The following is a 17,003-nucleotide window of genomic DNA, read 5'->3' on the forward strand; positions in this document are numbered from 1 at the left end:
CCACAAAAACAGCTCCCCCCAGCTGCAACTAGACCAAGAGGAAGCCCAAGACAAGGGACTTCAGTGACACCCTGGACCTCCCACCAGGGCATCCACAACATCCTGCAAGGCCCACGGATGAAGACTTACCTCCAGCTTCAAAGGGTCCCTTTGCTACAGCATCCAAGACCTTCAAATTGCATTGCATCTGGCCACCCTGAGCCCTGCATCGTGGGATCTGCTGTGTGCCTTGGGTCCCCAACCCCTTGCGACCTCAACAGCCCAAGTGGACTCCAAGGCACCATTTTTAAATCTGCAAACCAGCTCCTTTTCCAAGTGGACCCTCCAGGTGGTCCTGTGCCAAGTGACTTTCTAATTCTGGTCCTGCCGGAAACGGGAACCACCTGAGGCTCTCTGACTATTCAAGCCACCCTGCAAAAGAAGAGACTGGTAACTCAACAGTATGATTTTTAATGCATTTTTAAATGTGACTGTCTATTGACTCCTATGGCGTGTAATTACACACATAAAGACTAAGGGGGTCATTATGACCTTGGCGGTTGGTGATAATGTGGCGGTAGTACCGCCAACAGGCTGGCGGTACATACCGCCACATTATGACACTGGCCATCAATATAACCACTCCGACTGCCATGGCGGTAGCAGCCGCCAGGCTGGAGATAACAATCTCCAGCCCGGCGGCCTCTATTGTCCCACCTGTGGGATTTTGACCCTGCCCATCGCCATGATTTTCATGGCGTTTGCAAAAACCATGGCGGTAGGCCCTACCAGTGACAGGGAATTCTTTCTCTGTCACTGGTAGGAGGCTCACCCCCAGACACTCCCCAGACACCCCTCACACCTTCTCTATCCACACCCCCCCAATACCCCAGCCCTCCATTCATGTACATTCGCAGACACACACCACACATATACACACTCACTCACACAGGCATAAACGGTTTCATTCACGCTTGCATTCATTCATTCTCGCACACATCCGTACACACATTCACACTGACACGCAGACACGCATTCACATTTCCATTCATGCATGCTTTCTCACACATGGATACACACATGCAAACAACACTGCACACATATTCGCATTCCTGCACACACTCACACATTCATGCACACACCCACACACACACACAAACCCCCCCCCGTTGGAAACCCAACTTACCTGTATTCAGGGGGTCTTTCTGCAGGAGACGCGGCACTGCCACTGCAGCAGCGCCTGCCTGTAGATCACCGCCAGGCTGTATTATTTGTCATAATACGGCTGGCGGCGGTCTACTGGTGTGGCGCTGCTGGTGGTAGCAACGCCATTTTAACACCATACGCCAGTATGGCCACAGCTGCATTTTGGCCATTCTTGTGGCGGAAATCCGGCTGTGGTCATAATTTGGTAGATGGATGTTAGCCGCTGCGACAGTCTTTTGGTGGCCGTCGCCGCGGCGGTAGGCAGCACTTACCGCCAATGTCTTAATGAGAGCCTAACTTTATTAACATTTTGAAAAATCATAACTCAAAAAGTACTCAACGTATCTTAAAGAACTTGGTCTTAAAAATTATATAAAGTCTGAAGTATTTTTATAAATTCTGGTCTCAAGTTATTCATTGAGTGTGTGTGGTGCATGATTGGATTTGTGAGTACAGCAAATACTTAGCACATCTCCTGGATTAGCCTAACTACTGGACCAGCTCCCTTATAAATTGGATCATTAGGTGGTCTAATTTTTACCTCTGGAAAGCAACGTGTGGTTGCCTGGACCCTCTGCACAGTGTGCCTAGTTTTGCACACTACATAGAGGGCCAGCATACTACAGTGTGCAACATGACACAGAGTCATAGCATTTGTACCTTAAGGATAACCTCCCACCATAAATTCCAATGCCTAGACAAACTCAGAAGGACATCACATATTGGATGTGTGCTGTGCACCTTGCAACGCAATGCATTGTTTTTTGAGAAATTAACACATTTACCCTTTGTTATGTCTGCTGCCATTAGGTGTTAGTTTTTGATGCAAAGCCAGTGCGTCTTTCATAGTAGATCAAGCTTTGCAACACAACCTATGGGTATGTGCATTGATACTCCCCAGCCATGCCATTAAAAACACAAAGTGGGGCAAAGCACAACAAATGTTTATTCACTAAGAAAAGGGCACATTTTAAACACAATCTGGTAGTTCAATCTAGTTGGATGTCAGTTTACACCCTGTCCAAGTAGAGACACTCACTCTAGTCAGGGTAGGGTGATACACACCTAGGATAACCCCTGCTCACCCCCTTGGTAGCTTGGCAGTTAGTCTTATCTCAGAGGCAATGTGTAACACAGTGAAAACACCAACAAAAGCACTCAACACCAGTTTAGAACAATGGCCATTATTATTTATCTAAGTAAAACAAAAATCCAATATACACAAGCAAAGTTATGAATTTCAAAGATTAAACTTCAATATAGAGCTTAGAAACACAAATGCTTCAATTTGATGTTATGACAGCGTTGTGACGGAGTCGTTCCCAACAATCCGACGCCAATGGCGCCGGTCATGGTGACGCACAAATCTGCAGGTACAGTATCTTTTTGAAAGTGAGGAAACAAGCCGGTGCACAGAGTTGGGAAAGCAAGGTGTCGCTGGATCCAGTTTGGCATCGGTTCTGGTGCTGTGAAGCAGTGAAGCAGAGATGTTGGTTCCTTATGTTCCAGCATGGTCAATGTCCGGCAGGTCATGACGCGGTAGGCCGACCTCACGGGGTCGCGATCATGCCATGGGGCTGCAGGTGCCGCAGCGGAGTTGGGTGTCATGGACATCTGTGACATGGCACTCGGGACTCACAAAGTCAATGAACGTCGGAGGGGCTTCTGCGGCATCAGGCCTACGATGTCAGTCACAGTTGTCGCACTCCAGAGGGGACTATGGCTTTGGTTGCTTCCGGTGTTATGGGGACAGGCAGCAGCATCAGTTTGGGTGTCGTCCGGCATGGATGCACGTATTTTTTCATGGTTTTCAACTATCTTTCACTCCTAAGGGCCCCCAAATTGTAATATGCACCACTTGGCGAGTTAGAGTCCACAGCAATTGAATCCAGAGGCTGGTAGGTTAAGTCTTTACTGCTCCTGAGACTTCTTAACAGGAAGCAAGATCAGTCCAAGCCGTTGGAGAAACTTCACAAGCAGAATGCACAGCAAAGTCCAGCCTTTGTCCACTCTAAGGCAGAAGCAGCAAGTGCAGGGCAACCCAGCAAAGCACACACAGAAGTGGGGCAATACTCCTTCTCCAGCTCTTCAGCTCTTCTCCTTGGCATAGGTTCCTCTTGATCCAGAGGTTCTAACAGTCTGGGGTTTTGGGTCCACTACTTAGATCCACGTCTGCCTTTGAAGTAGGCAAACTTCAAAGGAAAGTCTCTGTTGTTTACAAGATCCTGCCTTTCCCAGGCCTGGCCCCAGACACATACCAGGGGGTTGGAGACTGCATTGTGTGTGGACAGACACAGCCCTTTCAGGTGTAGGTGTCAGCTCCACCTTCCCCATTCTAGCCCAGGATACCCATCAGGATATGCAGCACACTCTCCAGCACCTTTTTTTGGCAATGTCCAGGGGGAATTCACAAACAGCCCAACTGTCAGACTGGACCAGACATGAATTGCACAAGCAGGTAGAGGCACAGAATGGTTAAGTAAGAAAATGCCCACTTTCTAAAAGTGGCACTTTCAAACTGAAAACCTAAAAAACAACTTTACCAAAAGATGTATTTTTAAACTGTGAGTTCTGAGATTCCAAACTCCAATCCCCATTGGCTCTCAATTAGAAACCGCACTTAAAAGGTATTTAAAGGCAAACCCCATGTTAACCTATGGGAGAGATAGGCCTTGCAATAGTGAAAAACGAATTTGGCAGTATCACTAGCAGGACATGTAAAACACACCAGTAAATGTCCTACCTTTTAAATACACTGTAGCGCTTTACATGCACAAAAAGGGAAGGTTTGGAGTCTGGCAAGTGGGTACACTTGTCAGGTCGAATTGTCAGTTTAAAACTGTGTACACAGACACTGCAGGGGCAGATCTGAGCCATTATTAAGGGGCTACTCGTGTAGGTGGCACAGTCAGTGCTGCAGGCCACTAGTAGCATTTGGTTTACTGGCCCTGTGCACCTCTAATGTACTTTACTGGGGCTTACTCTTAAACCGAATATGCCAATCAGGGGAAAAGCCATCCAGTGATACAATTTACACAGCGAGCACTTGCACTTTAGCACTGGTCAGCAGTGGTAAAGTGCCCAGAGTAATAAAACCAGCAAACAAAAAAGCCCAGTACACAATCAAAAATACAGGAAGCAGAGGCAAAAAGATGGGAAAAACCATGTCAAGGATGGCAATGCTCACAGCACTGAAAACTGATTCATACTTTTGTGCAAGTTTGCTATTTCTCCTGTATTAAATCACCTAAGAAGGGGTAGAAACAATATTTACATAAAATGTTGAATAAATGGAAAATAAAATCGCATTGTCAAGGAAAGCATGCGCCCACCAGGCCTGGCATAGAACTGCACTTCTTGTTAGCCACATGAGCCCTTTTGATCAGAGAAAATGACATCCTTCAGCACAAGCTAGCCAAGTGGTAAAGTGAGTTTATCTATTGCCCAGTGCTGTCTGTGACAGGCAGAAGTTCAATTCGATTGACTTTTGAGCAGGTCAGTGGATGAAGAGGACCGACCCGAAGTCTGTCTACGTAAACATAAACGTATGAACTTTCTTTTTGATTTTTTTTATTACACGAGGCCTGCGAGACAACGAGCTAGGTTCAAAGGGGAAAGCTTAGCTGTTTACCAACTATAGCTTTTAAACTGTTTTGAATGGCGATAGCAATTTCTTTTTTGTGAGAGTTTTACATAAAGTACTGCAGCTTTGGGACACTGAAAATAGTCTTATTTCCAATTATTCCAGCAGGGCATAGGGAACATTGCAAAGCACGCAATAATGAAGTTCCAATAAAAAGGTAACCCAGAAAATCAATAATATTCATACCTCCTTAATTTACTTGTTTGTTTTGGATTACTCATTTTACCTATCTGTCTTTGACGGTTTGTGCTACTGAATATTGACCCCCAGAATATCGTGGTAAAATAATATAAAGGACAGAATATTGAGGCACAAAATATCAGATTTACTATTGCTAATTGAACATCTACGTACTTTGAAGATATATGTACCGAACTGATACATAGATATATCAAAATCTAGACTTACTTACCTTCCATATTTGTTTCCCTGTTTTGTAAACTGATATAATATCCCATCGATTTACTGAGGTTTTCATCGCTCACGCCCCTTTGATTTTGTAAATTGTCATTTATTGTGATCTAAAATGCTTTGCTGGGGCGTGTTTAGCCCACTTTTGTCTTGAATTCAGGCACTGTATAGCAAAATGGGGACCTCATTAAAATCATGAATAATGATCGCCTAACAAAAATATTTCTACTAATCACAGAAAAAGCAGGGCTACTGGCTGGTGCCAATACTATTTAAAATGCGTTTGTGTGCTGATATACTGACCTGAATTGATCATAAAACATCAGTTAGTCAAAAAATGTGAGGCATCAGCAACCAGATTCTGCAAAATGCTGATGATGAAAGGTTTTTCCATGTAAATCATGAAAGACTAGAAAACATTCTTTACATGACATTGAACAGTGTAATTCCTCAAACTATCGACAGGTGAACATTAATGCTAGAATTGTTGTCCTTGTAGGAAAGAATCAACACTTGAAAAAATATTGTGAAGGAAACCAAGGTTCAAAAGAATGTCTTAATGTCCTAGTTGCTTGACCTACCTTTTGTAACAAAGGACCTCTCTAAACGTAAAAAAATCTCATTCTATAGGTTAAATATTCAAAAACCTTGTGTAGTTTAATCTTCAGTATCATGGTTGGATTGGACAAATCACCAGTTTGGTGAAATATAGACATATATCCAAAATTTATCACAGTCTACGTCTCAATGTCATATTAGATTAGAAATCAGTTTATTTCTTGAAAAGTTGGTGGTAGTAGGATGTTAACGCAAAATGACTTAATTTAAAATTAATAATGAGTGTTTATGTGTTCAAATAATGAATTTGTCAGAAACTGGTTAATGTAGAAAAATTAATGTGCACGTTTGAAATTGTGACTTCGGAGATTGTCCACTAAGATTTACAAATGTACTAATAAAATGACTAGCATACATGAAATATGGAAAAACCTATAAAAATTATGTAGTAATGTGTCACATTGAGAAATATAACCTATATTTTGCCATGATAGTAGACCTTAACTTAGCGAATGTCTTGGCCTAGATTTGCCAGGCCTCATACAGAAGCTGTATTACTTCGCATTTAATGGAAAATGCTGACAAGCTGAACTAACCGTGAACTGCTCATTGTTTAATGAAATTTGCTTAGCTAAAACCTCTACGTAAACCAACGGATAGGAGATGATAAAACTAGAATTGTAGCGATTGAGAGTGTAAAGTGCACTGAGTGTACGTTCCCAGGACTTGAACAATGAAGGAACTAACTGGAAAATAAGATGCAACATTTTTGATACCTGACGAGCCGGATGATGAGGACATGGTAAAGCAGACCAATCAACAACATGAGAACTGTGGAATATTAGAATTCAAGACATCTTGTGGCATGTTGTACTGTGGAAGCTGCGGAAACACTACATTCGGCTTCAAGGTAACCTTAATCGTCACCACTTCCTTGATCAAATGCACTTCTTTGCCTGTTAGATCCCACCCATTTTCCTGTACTTTTCCCTGCAAATCTGAATGAAGCTGTCTTACTGTAAACATTGTAAAAAGCTAAATCAATGGGTACTCTTCAGTGGTATTGTCATCTTAATTTTCCGGAGTTAGTTCTTCTTCATCATCACTATTTGTCTGAATCTCTACTCCAGCAGTGATGCAAGAGATCAAACATTGAGGGGCATATTTATACTCCGTTTGTGCCGAAATTGCGTCAGTTTTTTTTTACGCAATTTCGACGCAAAACTAACTCCATATTTATACTTTGGCGTTAGACGCGTCTAGCGCCAAAGTCCATGGAGTTAGCGTCATTTTTTAGCTTGGACACCTACTTTGCGTTAATTATATGCAAGGTAGGCGTTCCCGTCTAAAAAATCGTCTCCGAGGCATGTGCGTGGGATTTATACTCCCGGGCAAAAATCACGGCCGGGAGTGGGCGGGTCAAAAAAAATGACGTACGGCCGCTTTTGCGCCGTTTTTTAGCGCCTGCAAAAGGCAGGCGTTAAGGGACCTGTGGGCTCTGAAGGAGCCCACAGGTGCCCCCCCATACCCCCAGGGACACCCCCTGTCACCCATGCCCACCCCAGGAGGACACCCAAGGCTGGAGGGACCCATCCCAGGGACATTAAGGTAAGTTCAGGTACGTGTTTATTTTTTGTGGCATAGGGGGGCCTGATTTGTGCCCCCCTACATGCCACTATGCCCAATGACCATGCCCAGGGGACAGAAGTCCCCTGGGCATGGCCATTGGGCAAGGGGGCATGACTCCTGTCTTTGCTAAGACAGGAGTCATTTCAATGGAGGTTGGGAGTGAAAAAAAATGGCGCAAATCGGGTTGAGGCGAAAAAATTGCCTCAACCTGACTTGCCCCATTTCTTGACGTCCAAGCTCCATATCCCCCTACGCCGGCGCTGCCTGGTGTACGTCGTTTTTTTTAACGCACACCAGACGGCGCCGGCGGCTAACGCCGGCTAACGCCGGCTAACGTCATTCAATAAATACGGCGCCCGCATGGTGCTTCAGAATGGCGTTAGCCGGCGCTAATTTTTTTGACGCAAAACTGCGTTGGCGCAGTTTTTCGTCAAAAAGTATAAATATGGGCCTGAGTCTTGCACAATAAGTTCCTTCCCAGTAGACTGGTATCGCAGACTACAAACTTATGCAGTCCCTGGAAGTTGCCAAAACTCAACTTGCACTGGATCTGTGATCGGATTTGTCAAATGCTTATTCGCCACCCCCACAACTTGAACTTTTCTTCCTGAAAGAAGTAAATTCGGAATTACTACACTCCTCACTGTGGAGTGTGTGGCTCCCGTATTTACCTGAAATGATACCTTATGACCCATCACTCTTCCCTTCACGAAAGGTCCTCTCTGATCTACCTCTAAGGACTCTGCAAGCATGCATGGCTCCTAATACAAACTATCACTCATCCAATCACCATTTAATTCATTCTCACTGTGTAATGTAAATTGGTGTACAGTGTCATTACTTCTGTCTTGTCTCTGACCCGTGACCTGTTGAGTAAGCATCACCTGTTGCTGTTCCATCTGGCTTGAGATATTTGCATTTGCTGTCTAGATACCATAAGAACCTGCTGCTGCAATGGTTGTAACTGTGTCATCTGTGCGCAAGGCATTTGCACCTACTGCATGGGTTTAAATGTATGCATCTGATTCTCATTATTCTGAAAATCTGGATTAAGAACCCTCATTTTTGGCATTCGTACATTTTGAAATGTATTGACGTCACCACTTTGCTGAACAACACCTTCCTGCACCATCATGGGACACTCCCACTTTCAGTGTCCCACGGCTCGGCAAATGTGACACGGTATCATCTTCTTCATCCCTTGCACATCATTTTGAACCACTGCAGTACTCAGATCCGGACCACGATTTATGTTGACTCCATGACCCCTACCTGTTATCTCAGGCTGGAATATGACAGTTCCCTGCTTTTGTGGTATCTGCTGAACAAAAGTCCCTTGCACTCCGTTTGTGCTGCCTTAATATGCATCACCATTGCCTTCTCCTTCAGCTTTTTCTGCTTCAACTCAATCTCATCACTACAGTATTTTGCATACTGCAACACCTCATCAATCGGCTTCTCTTACCAGCAAATCAAGTGACTCTTAATCAGCTGACCTATTTCAGGTCTCAATACCTCCACAAACCTGAACACAAAATGCAACACATATTTTGGCTTGATCGCTTCCTTGCCACTATACTCTTTGAATGCTTTTAACAATCTCTCATAGTATGCATGTATTGACTCCATTACCTCCTGTACTGTCCTGTCAATCCTTTGTCAATCAATATATTTAGGCGAAATTCTCGTCTTCAGGAATTCAATCACCTTATAATAATGCTTCATCACTTCAGGAGATGGTACACCTGTAGTCCTATCCCTTTCTGGTTCGCTCATTGGCCAATCTACAGCTCTTTTGCATTCCACCCACAAGTCAGCTGGAACCACTATTTCTAGTAAAGTATTCAGGTCTTCCAACAAACATTTCAAAAGCTTCACAAATCTATCTGTTTGCTTGTAACATTCGACCGGTTTCTCCCTCAATTTTGGATAATCATTTGTGAATGACAGAATATCACTCCTGTGCCAAGGAACATGAACAAACTGCCCTCCTGGAATCTCCATTATTGGTAAAATGTTCACTGGATCCTTATCTTTCTGTACACTTTCAGACTCTTCTTGTGAATCTCGTTTCCGTTTATCCTTCTTCTTTGCCCATCTGCCTTCCCACTTTTCTAATGCTCCCTATATCTGAGCACTCTTCAATAGTTCTTTAAGATGCACTTTCATTCCAGCTGACCTTATGTGTTCAAAATCTTTTGCCTCAAAATCTAACCTGTAACATCTTTTCAAATGTTTTGTCTTTCCAATTTCAATATTGTGCTTTTCTGCTAAGTCTGCCAATCTCTGATGTATCCTGCCCACCTCTCTCATGATTCTCGGGCATAAGTATCTCAGATCTTCTTCTGTATAGGATTCCAACCTATCCATTCCCGTTGTCCCTTCAACTAGTTCAGTTATTTCTGTACTCAACCTAACAATATCAATCTGCTCTTCACTCTTGGACATATCCTGTGGAGGGCTCAAACTATCTAATCACTCATTCAACTGCTGTGCTGTCAAAACTTGTAACGTAATGTTGCTCACATATAGTGAAGGAAACTGCTGCGTCACTGCACCTGGAGGTTGCGGTGTCTGGAGCTTCAAGCTCTGACTTCCACTCGTACCATTTACTGTTTTGGGAACCGCGCCTAGTAGACTGAGATCCATCAGAGGCCTGGATCCATCAAAAGTCTGACCCATGGAAGAAACTACCTGCACATGTTCACTCACCCCCCTCCTCACAAGGCTCTGTAACATTTCACCCTGTTCTCTAGTGTTTGATTTCTGCTGCACAAACAATGGTACCGCTGGACCATCAGTAATCAGCAACAATATTGCATCTGGGGCTGCTCTAGCTCCTGCATTCTGTGGAAGAATTACTCCCATACTCTGATTCATAGCCAGAGTCAAATCTGACTGTGTCCCTGTTAATGTTGTAAACCTCGGCATACCCTCTGGCTGTTTCAATATCGGAGTTGGTTCAGTCTGGACAATTAATGGTCTTGGAACCACTTGTTCCATAGGTACCACTAAGTTTGAAGTTGTCTCAAGAATTGATACTTCAGGATAAATTATCTGTATCGGTGGCAGATGCATCTGTGCTTGGTCTACCGAAGCAGACAATGCATTAGGAGTACTCTGCACTACCCCTTGTGCCTGTCGATTATCTGTCTGCACTGGTCCCACTGTCCCCGACACTTGTGCTGGGGCAGTTGGAGCAGAACTAATACTCAGACCCCCCTCATGCACCGCATATCATGGAGGTCAGTCCCTCAGCATCTGTGCAATAAGATCCTCGACAGCTGAGTCTTCTTCTGCTATGTAAGCCTTTTCCTTCTTTTTACTCCTAGGTGAACTCTTATCACTTTTGCTAGTCTCCTCTTTCCCTTCTGCCTCATCTTCCTCGGTGATAGCAGGAAACAACTTAACATCCTGCAATGTCACTGACCTCCACTTCTTCTGGTCCCAATCCCATCTGGCTTCTGCCTGAGACTTCTCTACTTTCTTATTCTCCTCGGAAACTTTATTTTTTTGCTGCTATCTCTCTATTAGCTCCCAAACGGCTAATGCCTCAAACTGTGTTGACTTCGGAAGGGGCCATATCTCATACAGCACCATCCGCAACTGATCCAAAATTCTCAAATTGAACTATCCATGCTCAGGGAACGCTAAAACTCCCTGTTTCTCTGTCAGTTTGCACCACTGCTTTAACGAAAGACATAGTGCGACACTCGCTCCTCCATCACAATATAAGCCGGAGAATTTTCTGGTGGGGTAGACTCCCCCACAGTCACCTTAATGTACGTATCTCCCTTCAGGGCACTCTTGAAGACCTTGAACCTTTGATCTTTCTATTGAATCTTACTATTGCATTAGAAAATGTTTTGATGCAAGTTTTGGTTAGATTATGTTTTTGGTGCCTTATAATAAACTAATATGGAATTCTTTCTGATTTGATTTGAATTGTGTTGAATTAATCTTATGACTTAGTATTCTAACAAATAGGGAAATAAAATCACTAAAACATTTAACAAGTTGTGGTTGTTCATGACTGGAGTGTCATGGGATGTTGTGTTCTTTTGTTTCATTGTTAATGATGTCTAATGTTTATTGAGTTGTGTATTAATCATCTCAAGTACCAGCCATTAGCCTAGCTAGGATACTTCATGCGAGTCAAAAGGTTTATCAACCTATGCGCGTCCCCTGTAAGTTTACTAATTAAGGACCAGGCGCGCTAACAAGGGTCCTAATGGAAATATGTGTTCAGGGCATTATTGGGTGACAACACCATTGTAATTGGCCTAGTTTACTGGAAAATAGAGACAGATGGGGAGCCAGTAGTCTGGGCTAGAATCTTAGTGATTTCACAAATTCGAGAATGAAGATACATACCCAACTTCAGAATTTGCTAACCTTTCAACTGCTAAAAGAAGACATATAGGGGCAGATTTAAAAGCCCCTAGTGCCACCTAAGCCCCATGGTTCGTCATAGTTTAATTACGGCGCACACCAGTTGGTGGTGGGGGGCACTAAAGGGCACACAAAAAGTAGCACCGCACTGTTTGCAGCTCCATTTTTCTTAACTGTGTCCCATATTGTCTTAATTCATCTAGAACCCTGAACTTCAAGTGCACTCAATACATTTTACTTCACAATGTTTTATACATGTAATAGATTATTATTTTAATGATGAGGCACAAGAATTGTGAAGCTATTTGTTAGACAATGATAATCTTAACACAGTTCAAAAGCTGTGTAATAGAAAAAATAGTTTATACTCCATGTAGTTTGCTATGGCCATGCTTTAATGCTAGATATAAATATTTGGCTAAAACCTGCACATGTACAGGTATTTTGAATTAACAAAAATGGGTAACAGAAAAGAGCAATAGGTATTAGCCTCCGAGATACTTATACCTTCTGTAGGAGGTTGTCCTTGCTTTTAGTGAGTACCTAATGGTACTTACACCTTGTGCCAGGTCCAGTTATCCGTTATTAGTAGATTAGTAGTGTTCTAGCAGCTTAGGCTGATAGAGGTAGCTATAGCAGAGCAGCTTAGGCTGAACTAGGAGACATACAAAGCTCCTGCTATACCACTTATATCATATAGCACTATATCATAAGAATCACAATACTCAGTGCTACTAAAAATAAAGGTAGTTATTTTAGTGACAATGTGTCAGAAATATCTCAGAGGATATACTCCCTTAGGAGGTAAGTGAAATACACAAAATATACACACAAACCGAAATCAGGTAAGTAAACAGTTAGAAAAGTAGTGCAAACGCTGTAGAATACAATAGGATGCAATAGGCCTAGGGGCAACAAAACCATATACTAAGAAAGTGAAATGCGAGCCAGTTAGGGACCCCAGGCCTAGTGTAGTGTGTAGAGGGTCGCTGGGAGTGTAAGAAAACACTAAGGGTGTCCAAGATACCCCACCCCAAGACCCTGAAAAGTAGGATTAAAGTTACCCTACTTCCCCAGAAACACACTAAAGTTGTGATAGAAGATTATGCAAAGACAACAACTGACTGCAAAGCACTGAAGATGGAGTCCTAGACCTGGGGACATGGAAAGGAAGGGGACCAAGTCCAAGAGTCATTAAAGTGTCCAGTGGGAGCAGGAGCCCACTAAACCCCGGATGAAGGTGCAAAATGGCTGCCTCTGGGTGGAAGAAGCTGAAGATTCTGCAGTAACAGAACAGGCCAGGAACTTCTCCTTTGTACAGAAGATGTCTCACGGTGTGCTGGAGGATGCAGAGTTGTTTTCACGCAGAAAGACAGCAAGCAAGCCTTGCTAGCTGCAAAAGTCACCACTGAAGAAAATTGGTGCTGCCTGGGCCCAGGAAGTACCAGGAAGTCGCCTGTTGCAGGAGGAGACAGAGGGGGCGCTCAGCAGCACAGAGAGCCCATGCAGAAGCAGGCAGCACCCGCAGAAGTACTTGAACAGGCATTAAAGAAATCTGAGCACAGTGGTCATCTCAACACTACAAAGGAGGGTCCCACAAAGCCAGTGGTCAACTCAGCAGGTTGAGCAATGCAGGACGGAGTGCTGGGGACCTGGGCTATGCTGTGCATGAAGGATTCCTTGCAAAAATGCACAGAAGCCCTAGCAGCTTTAGTTCACCCAGTTCACAGGATTACTGTCTGGCGTGGGGAGGCAAAGACTTACCTCAACCAAATTTGGACAGAAGGACCTCTGGACTGTCAGGGTCACTTGGATCCAGCTCCTGTGTTCCAGGGACCAGGCTCGTCAAGATAAGAGGGGACCCAGAGGACCGGTGATGCAGAAGTTTGGTGCCTGCGTTAGCAGGGGGAAGATTCTGTCGACCCATGGGAGATTTCTTCTTGGCTTCCAGTGCAGGGTGAAGGCAGACATCCCTCAGAGCATGCACCACCAGGGAACAGTAGAGAAAGCCAGAAGGATTAGGCACTACAATATTGCTGGTAGTCTTCTTGCTACTTTGTTGTGGTTTTGCAGGCGTCCTGGAGCAGTCAGCGTTCGATTCTTGGCAGAAGTCGAAGAGGGAGATGCAGAGGAACTCTGATGAGCTCTTACATTCAATATCTGAAGAGAAACCCACAGGAGAGACCCTAAATAGCCCTCAGAGGAGGATTGGCCACCTAACCAGGTAAGCATCTATCAGGAGGGGTCTCTGATGTCACCTGCTTGCACTGGCCACTCAGAGGCCTCATGGTGCCCTCACACCTCTGCATTTAAGATGATAGATGTCTGGGACACACTGGAGGAGCTCTGGGAACCACCCTTGAGGTGGTGATGGACAGGGGAGTGGTCACTCCCCTTTCCTTTGTCCGGTTTCATGCCAGAGCAGGGGCTGGGGGATCACTGAACCGGTGTAGACTGGCTTATGCAAGAAGGGCACCATCTGTGCCCTTCAAAGCATTTTCAGAGGCTGGGGGAGGCTACTCCTGCCCAGCCCTTAACACCTATTTCCAAAGGGAGAGAGTGTAACACCCTCTCTCAGAGGAAATCCTTTGTTCTGCCTTCCTGGGACTGGGCTGCCCAGACCTCTGGAGGGCAGAAGCATGTCTGTAGGTTGGCAAAAGCGGTAGCTGCAGTGAAAACCCCAGAGAGCTAGTTTGACAGTCCCCAGGGTCCATGCTGGAGCCCCAGGGATGCATGGGAATGGCACCCCAATACCAGATTTGGCATGGGGGGCAATTCCATGATCTTAGATATGTTACATGGCCATGTTCAGAGTTACCATTGTGAAGCTACATATGGGTATTGACCTATATGTAGTGCACGCGTGTAATGGTGTCCCCGCACTCACAAAGTCGGGGGAAATTGCCCTGAACAATGTGGAGGCACCTTGGCTAGTGCCAGGGTGCCCTCACACTTAGAAACTTTGCACCTAACCTTCATTAGGTGAGGGTTGGACATATAGGTGACTTATAAGTTATTTAAGTGCAGTGTAAAATGGCTGTGAAATAACGTGGACGTTATTTCACTCAGGCTGCAGTGGCAGTCCTGTGTAAGAATTGTCTGAGCTCCCTATGGGTGGCAAAAGAAATGCTGCAACCCATAGGGATCTCCTGGAACCCTAATACGCTGGATACCTAGGTAACATATACTAGGGAATTTTAAGGGTGTTCCAGTGTGCCAATCAGAATTGGAGAAAATTGTCACTAGCCTGCAGTGACAAATTTAAAAGCAGAGAGAGCATAATCACTGAGGTTCTGGTTAGCAGAGCCTCAGTGACACAGTTAGGCACCGCACAGGGAACACATTTAGGCCACAAACTATGAGCACTGGGGTCCTGGCTAGCAGGATCCCAGTGAGACAGGCAAAAACAAACTGACACACAAGTAAAAATGGGGGTAACATGCTAGGCAAGATGGTACTTTCCTACACCTTCTGGTACTGTTCAATGTAAGAACATCTTTAAAGAAGGGGAGGTGATTACTACACTATTAAACACCAGGTGCCAAATTTATCAACATTTCACACAACGCAGAGCAGGAAGAAAACTTGCTGTGCTGCATGAAAGTATGAGGACAGGAATGCGCTTTGTTTAAATTATATGGCGCATTCCTGTTCTTGTCCTTCATTGCCGCACAAACAAATGCCTAGCGCCAATGTAGACACCCTTGCGTGATGGTGGCAGGCAGGATTGTTTTGTGCAGAAAGGCACACCTTCCAATACAAAAACAATCCTCTGGGGCATTGTCCTCTTTCTGCGAGAGCTGCAAATTCAGCACACATAGACAGAGGAAAAAACAAGGAGAAAAAAATATGTTTCCTCTCATTATGCCTTCCCTGGCCAGATCTGTGACTGGGGGGAATGTTTGATTGGTTCCGCATTCCGCCCATCCAGTTACGCTATCCCACAGCGTTTGTGTTTTGCTTTGCTTTTGCCACCCTAAGTGCGCCGGGTATGCCCAGACGTGGGTCCCGGCTCACTGTGCCACTGGATTCAAGCTAGCCTGGCTGATGAGGGGTGAAACCATGAAACCGGTCCCAGGATGCTTGTTTCCGGTCCAGGGAGAACCTGGCCTGGCAGTTCGGGCTGGACTGTTCCCATGAGGAACAGGGTCAAGACTGACTTGCATATGGCTGGGTTCAAACTGGGGTGGCATGGTGAGCAAAATAATGGAAAACATTCACCCCCAGTCACAGATCTGGGTTTAATCCATCCATCCAAACTATAAATAAGGCCCCCAGTTTTACTTCTTGCTAGACCGGATTGAAAGTCAAACCCCTATTAACTAAAGGACTCTGGGTGTAAGGGGTATGGAAAAAAAAAACGACAGGGGTGCTTTAATACCATTTAGGCGAAGAGAAGAATGAGCAAGAGAATTTAGAAGGACCTGAACTACATTGGGACTTCTAAAATTAAATATTACACAATCATCCTGCAAATTTTTAGGGAGTGGACCCCCTTCAATAGACCCTCCTTGCTGTAGTAATTTCTTATATGGCCCGCTTAAATTCTTTTCTACCTAATGTAGTACTTTTTTTCTCAAGGAATCATGGGGTCATTTTAGGGACATTAGACAAAACAATAGTGTACGATGTACAATCAGGTGGAATGTGCAGATATGGGAAGTTAGCTACATTGCTCACACCCTCCCTCTCAGAACGTCTATGGCACACTATACGCTTTCTGGAGTTCTCCTAATATGGCGCCCGTTATTTATGCTCGACATTCAGGATACACGGTGCTCGGAGTTTGTTGACATGCATTTTGTTAGTCCTTTCTCTGTTTCGAAGAGGGCTTATTTAGACGCTGTTTCCCCACGGGTAGTTTGTCACAACAACCACGGCAGCATTATCATGCGCTGCGCGTGATCGCATTTCTCAGAGCTTTCCGTCCCGGACTCCTGGACTTCTAATTATACAGGTATGGGCTTTGGATGGATGTTTTTTTGTGCAGTTTTTGGTCTTTTACTTTTATTAATGAACGGGAGAGGAATGTAGGGAGGGCATTCGCCTACTTGACTTGGACACTTGTGTAGTAACCCACTTATCCCATTATTGGTCCATCTGTTTTTGTTTCAGCCTTGAAAAAGTCTGTGAGGACGAAACACGTGTTGGCTGTTTTCTGTTTTCTCTTAAACTCTATTTTCGT

The sequence above is a fragment of the Pleurodeles waltl genome, chromosome 2_2 (genome assembly GCF_031143425.1).
Source record: "Pleurodeles waltl isolate 20211129_DDA chromosome 2_2, aPleWal1.hap1.20221129, whole genome shotgun sequence".
Classification (NCBI taxonomy): Eukaryota; Metazoa; Chordata; class Amphibia; order Caudata; family Salamandridae; genus Pleurodeles; species Pleurodeles waltl.